This window comes from Coffea arabica, chromosome 10c, assembly GCF_036785885.1.
Source record: "Coffea arabica cultivar ET-39 chromosome 10c, Coffea Arabica ET-39 HiFi, whole genome shotgun sequence".
NCBI lineage: Eukaryota > Viridiplantae > Streptophyta > Magnoliopsida > Gentianales > Rubiaceae > Coffea > Coffea arabica.
Genome location: NC_092329.1, coordinates 31,475,084 through 31,481,964, shown reverse-complemented (window position 1 = coordinate 31,481,964; position 6,881 = coordinate 31,475,084). Strand labels below are relative to the sequence as shown.

The 6,881-nt window shown below is 37.5% G+C and overlaps 1 long non-coding RNA gene across 1 annotated transcript; it reads left to right on the top strand.

The window, feature by feature from the left end:
* Positions 1-805: 805 nt before the first annotated feature.
* Positions 806-6,326, top strand: LOC140016287 (uncharacterized). The gene is made up of 3 exons (XR_011822664.1): positions 806-1,038; positions 5,555-5,610; positions 6,187-6,326. It is a non-coding gene; the product is annotated as an uncharacterized lncRNA (long non-coding RNA).
* The last annotated feature ends 555 nt before the right edge of the window (positions 6,327-6,881 follow it).

The window sequence follows — 6,881 nt, the reverse complement described above, 5'->3', positions numbered from 1 at the left end:
ATGTGTTAGAGTGCATGACTGAGCATCAAGCCCATGGAGCGGTGCATCAGCAAGGAGGCCCAATCGATTATGAGGATCGGGCATTAGAGAGATTCCTGAAGTTTGGACCTCCTAAGTTCTACGGAGGCCCAGAACCTGAGGTAGTCGAAGGTTGGTGGGAAAGGATCTCTGATATTTTTGCCGCTCTAAATTATACGGAAGGGAGGCAAGTGACTTTTGCAGCATTCCAGTTTGAAGGAGCTGCTCGTTCCTGGTGGAACCTAATTAGGGTCAATTGGGACAGGAATCATATTCCCAGGACCTGGGCGAACTTCACAAGGGAGTTCAACGCCAAATTTCTTCCACCTCTCATTCAAGAAAAGAGAGAGGACGACTTCATAAAATGTAAGCAAGGGGCGATGAGTGTCGCCGAATATGAAGTCCAGTTCACAAAATTGTCCCGATTTGCTCCTGAACTGATAGCCACGGAACAAAGGCGTGTCCGGAGGTTTGTGCAGGGACTAAACGTGGAAATTCAGGAGGGATTAGCTGCTGTTCGGATAGACACATTTGCTGATGCTGTAGAAAGAGCTCAAAGGGTTGAAGTTGCTAGAACTCAAGTAAAAACTTACCAGGCCAAGAAAAGATTTGCACCTAGCAGCAGTCGGGAGCCGACTTATACAAATGCTCCACTGGCCAAAGTGGGTCGAGGAACTGGTGCCAGAGGTGCCGGAGGAAGAAATAATGGAACTAACGGGGGACCAAATGGAAGAGGTCAACCTAGGAACGCCCCACAAGGAAGTCGTGCGATACCTTTCCAGGGAACTTGTGGGTATTGCAAGAAACCTGGACATACCGAGGCCGGTTGCTGGAGGAAAGCAGGAAAGTGCTTGAAGTGTGGAAGCAGCGAGCACCAAATTGCCGATTGCCCGAAAATACAAGAGGATAATACCCTGAATGATGAACCAGCCAACATTAGAGAGAATAGGCCGAAAGTTCCTACCAGGGTTTACGCTATAAATGACCAACCTGTACCTGATTCTTCGGAAGCCGTGGAAGGTACTCTTCCCATTTCTCATCAATTAGCTAGAGTGTTAATTGATCATAGTGCAACTCATTCATTTGTGAACCAAACTTTTTCATCTGGAGTTAACGTCAAACCTGTTAGATTACCCTTGACCTTGAAGTTAAAACATCAATGGGTAATAAGATTTTAATCAGTAGCTTAACTTATAATAACTGCGAATTCTGGATTGAAGGGCATAAAATACTAGTGGATCTAATCAAATTGGACATACGAGGTTATGATGTTATTATAGGAAAGAATTTTCTAACTCATCACCATGCTAAGCTTGATTGCAGAACAAAAGTATTGGAACTTTGGATTTCCGGAGAAGCAACTTGGGAGTTAGAAGAAGAAATGCAGAAAAAGTATTCCGATTTGTTTCTCAAGAAAGTGTGAATTTTGAGGACAAAATTCATTGTAAGGAGGGGAGGATGTGAGAACCCTGAAAATATACATATAAATATCAGTGCATATTTCATTTGCATTTTAATTCTTTAATAAATTTTAGCACTAAATCTAATTGTTTTTAAATAAGTACGTATAAATAAACGTTATGTGCAAAATAAAAGAATTGTGCGAAACTATTAAACTTCTTAGTTTTGTTACATTAAACTTATATTTCGATGGTAAATTATTTCATTGATTTAACAATTAATTTCTTTGAATTCTAGTATTGTAATTAATTGTTTTGAAATAAAGTGTAAAGATAATTTTTATGTAACAAATAATATGATTGTGCCCAATATTGAATTATTCGGTATTGCTATACTAAAGTAATAACTCTTGAGTTATAGTAAGTTTACTCTTTAAAAATAAATTCCTTTATGCTTAATTAATGACACTTGAGTCGATAACCTTACTATCTTAAAACAAATTATTTAAATTCCAATGACTAACTCCAATTAGTTGCTAACCTTAAGTGTTAATAAGGATTGAGCTAATGAATATCAAGAATGTTAAAGTTATATTAAGGTCAAACTTGATTTTAATAGTTTAATTAATAAAGTAAGAATGTTAGGATTTACTAGGAACCTTAATATTAAATTGTAATCGATAAATATTCGATAAAAACGGTTTAAGTATACTAGTGTATAATTAGGCCTTAAAATCACACTTGGGGATAATTGTTGGAATTAAGTTAGAATTGAGATTTTAGTTGAGGTTAGGGAGCAAAGTGAAAGGACCAAAATGCCCTTCACAATCCACAAAATCCCCACTACACCACAACCATCACCATGCACGGCCAAACACCCCTTCTGACAACATTTCCATCACCGCCCAAATTGTCCAATCCCATTCTCTCCAATTCCATACGTAAACCATCTCCACACTCAACCAATTCTAACCACAAACACCTCTCAAAACCACGGCACCCTCTTCATTTCCTTTCCACTTCACATCTCAAACCACAACTGCATTTCACTCTGCCTTGCTAGTGTCGACAAACCGAGAGAGCGAGAGAGAGGCCGAGCTGCACTCTGCAGCCGAGTGGAAGAAAAGAAACCGCAGGATTGAATGTTTTTGGTTCTGGCCGTGAGTTGGAGTGAAACCAGGGAGAGCAAGTGGAAGTCGAAGGAGCTGCTGATCATCACCATTTTCGTTCACTTCAGACCAACATTTCCTAGCTGCAACCATCTTCACCACAACACCATTTCCAGCTGCAAATCGAACCAGGACCAACCAGTGTGCGTGAGAGCCGAGAGGGAGCAGAAATTTTCCAGATTTTCTTGCGTGAGCTTAGCTTGCTGTGAGGTAATTTCTGGATTCATTTTATGACTAATCAGAGATAGTTTGAGCTATCTAGGGGCATGCATGTACTATGGTACAGTCGGATGAATGAGATTAAGCCATTAGAAAATTTCTGTTTTGGATGTTGATGTTTCTGCCGAGAAGTTGAGCCGATAATGCAGTTTTATTTTCAATTTTCTGGGACAATCTGAGCATCTAAGTGTACTTAGCCGAATGAAAACTTGAAGATTAATACCATGCATGTGGATTTGTGCATTCGGATGATGTGGGTATAGCATACAAAAATTCTGTCTTGGGGCTAAACAATTCTGCCGAGTAGCTGGTTTAGAAATGTAGCATTATTTCTGATTTCCTACGACAATTTGAGTTTGATTAAGTGTTTAACTACTCAATAACAATAAGGTTAAGCCAGCTAGGGACATGCATGTTGATGTTAGGCACTCGAATGGGAATTTTAAGAACAGAATTTCTGTTATGTGCAAGTGTTGGGGCTGCCGAGAGTTTAGCTTGATCTGTTGCAGCCTAAATTGGTTTAATGTTGTTGTTTAAACTTATAACCATGGTTAGAAGGTTAATAACCAGTTAATTAGGCTCTGCATGCAACTAATTAGTTAGATAAACCAGAAAAATAAAAATCAAAAGGGGCAATCTGCCCAAGCATGTCATCCGAGCCAAGCAGGAAAAAAATTTTAGAAAATTTTGATGCCAATGGTTGTTGTTTGAACTCTATTTCTGAACTAGAAATGTTTATTTTCTAGCTAAGAATTTGCATGAGGGAATTGAGAGTTTAAAAGCATGTTTTAACCCAGAAAATAAAATGAAAACAGAGAGTTCCTCCATGCATGTTTAACCGTGGCTAGTTGGACAGATTTCTGGAATTTTCTTGATAATTTTAGTTGCTGTATGAATCAGGTTTTGAAGTAGAAAATTTTAATAGTTAGCTAAGTGTTTAAACGCTGAAATTGAGTACCTAAAACCATGATTAAGCCGAGGGAAGATTTGAACTAAAGTAGATTGGTTGCTGGAAAAACTTTGGAAGCCGCAAGGTTGAACCAGAAATTTTAGTTGTTTTGGAAGTGTAATTGGTTTCTGGAATTTATTTTATTTTTCCCTTGGAATATAATGGTTTAGAAATACAACAGAGTTGTAAGTTGTAAATGGTGTAAGTTGTTTAGCAATGAAATACTTTATATATTGGAAGATGGAATTTCTTATGTGATAGCCGAAAGTTGAGTTGAAAAATTTGCTTGGTTTTTGAAATTTTTTCCTTAAAACATGAGGGATGGAAATGTCGGAATATGTTGTTTTGGAGACCTATAAGAAGGTATGGATGGTTTGAATACAAACATTTTGGTAGCAAAAGAGAAAAAGGAGTTTTTCACAAGTGAAAAATGAAACTTTAGATTTTCGAATGTCCCTGACCAGTTTCAATAAAACGTTTATATCATGGTGTAGGAAAATCCGTTTAAGGCGCCGTCAGTGGCATTTGAAACTAGAATCATAGGCCTTTGTCCTGTAGAAATTTTGTATTTTTCCTCCATGTGTACTGCTGTCTGTGAATTTTCAAAGTAGACTGTTTTGCATGAATGTTCCGTTTCTTGGTGAAACTAAATTTGGATTTGGATTGAGATTTTAGCTTACTTGTGGTTTAAATTCTTGATTGAATTGTGGTTGGAAGTTATGGATGTTGTCAAGGGCTAATGATTGATGAAGCCCTTGGCCATTTGAATGATTTTATAAATATTAAAGAGTGATGGACTCTAATTGTTGGAATTTCTTGGCTGTGGAACATTTACTTTAGTACGAAGTGGTTGTAAATTTGGTCTTTGACCTGAAATACCGTTAGTAAATTGAAACACTTGAAATGTTTACCTGGTTGCTATAAGAATCACTTGTTGGGAGCTAAGGGCTAATGATTGACGAAGCCCTTGGTCATCTAAATAATTTTATACGAGTGTTAAAGGGATGAAAATAAATTGCTGGAATTGTTTGAAGGTTGAAGGCCTTATGCTCATTTGATTAATTGAGATGTGATTAGTGATTTGCCATTTGAAAAATGATTTTGTTCAATCGACAAATTTGAGCCATAAAGTGATTTCGATTTGGAATCGGAGCTGTGGAAGTTGTATCGACCTTGCGAACTCGAGTAGCTGTGATCAAATTAATCAAAAATATTTTTTCCAGCTAGTATTAAATTATAAAACTCAATATCTAGTGTTTTGCCTAAAACTTTCCAACCAATATTTTCCTTTAGCTCAAACTAGCCATGATAGCTATAGTAAATAAATTCTATAGCCTTTGAAAAACCCTACGTTTTATATTAACTCTTTTTCTTTCATTAAGTATTGCTCTTGGCTAGTTAGCTATAGGAAAAGTTCCAAAATACGAGTTTTAATAATTCTGGGGAAAAGCATGGGAAACTTGCTCGGCAAGAAACCTTATTTTAGGGTAAAATAGTTTTAGTAATAATTTTTGCAGAAACCATAGCTTTAAAGAAATGTTCAAAGTAACTTTCTAACATTGATATTAAGAGGTTTGTCGACTTATTTCAAGAAAATTTATACTAGTTACCCTTTTATAAGGAAAAGTACCTCAAGGAAAATTATAAGAAACATTTCTACTATTTGTGTCAAGTTTCAATCTAAGTAGATTTTTTAAATTACTATGGGAAAGTAAACTAGCAATATATTAGATAAACCTCAATGTGTTTGAGCCTAAAGACTGAATAAAAGCTTATAGTTTCAATATTTGATATTCTAGGATATTGCGAGGAAGCGGAATTCGATTCCCAATTTGACATCTGAACTTCACTCTTGGTGAGTGTCCTTGCTTGTTCCATGGCTACGTGATTAAAGTGCTTTATTGACTTGCTATATTATAACTGTGAAGTGGTTTTGACCCATCGAAGTGAGCAATGTGTACTTTACCACACTAACCTTTCGAGTGGTGACTTGCGTAAAACATTTTTTTTAGTGAATCCAAGTGTTGGACGAAAAGTCGTTGGGTGAATCCCTCGACCAGTCTATAATAATAAATCAAGTGCTGGACATAAAGTCGTTGGGTGAATCTCTCGACCAGTCTATAATAATAAATCAAGTGCTAGACGTAAAGTCGTTGGGTGGATCCCTCGACCAGTCTATAATAATGAATCAAGTGCTGGACGTAAAGTCGTTGGGTGAATCCCTCGACCAGTCTATAATAATAATATAAGTGCTGGACGTAACGTCGTTGGGTGAATCCCTCGACCAGTCTAAGGTACACTTGGGTATTATCGCCTTCCTATTTGTTTACTTCAATCGAATCAATACGTGTTAATTGTTTTAATTGATTGCATGTTTTTGGGGCACCACTGAGCTTTAGCTCACCCCACGTTTAATTGTTTTCCTTGACAGGTCTTGAAGTTTGAGAAATCTGAGCAGTGCTGATTTCTTTTAATTTGTACTTGAATCTTAAGACTGCAGTTTACCGTTGTATTGTATTTTGAATTGAAAAACGTATTGGTTATTTTGGATTGCCACTTGAAGCTGGAAAATGTGTAAACCCTAATTATTATATTTGGCTTGTATGGTTGTAATTGTGGTGGGTGAAAGTATATATCCGGATTGGTACGACCTTATACCTTAGAGGTAACGCGTGAGATGTTTAAGAGCCGTCGACTGGCTATCTTCTTTACTGCTATCTCTGAAGTTACTGTGGTTTAGTGATTGACTTTTTTTTTAGGGAAGCGATATTATAATAGTTTAGGTTATTCTTCGGAGGGATTCGAGTTAGTGTGCGTGCGTGAGTCCTGGCGAGAGTTGGGCGATGACCCGCCAACCCTCTGGTTCGCCTTAGGGGGAAGTGGGGTCGTCACAGGTGGTATCAGAGCTCTTATCGAGCTCGTGCCGGGAGAGGACTCTCGGACTGTGGGGATTGACTCGTTAAGTGTGGAACAAAAGTTTATAGTTGGGATATTAGACATGTATGTTGGGTAGGAATCTTAAATATAGGTAAGTTACTCTTGGGACTGGCCAGCCTGAGGTGTGAATTATCCTATAGTCAGATTCTTCTACCCGAATACCAAATATTTCATTAAATGGTGTATTTG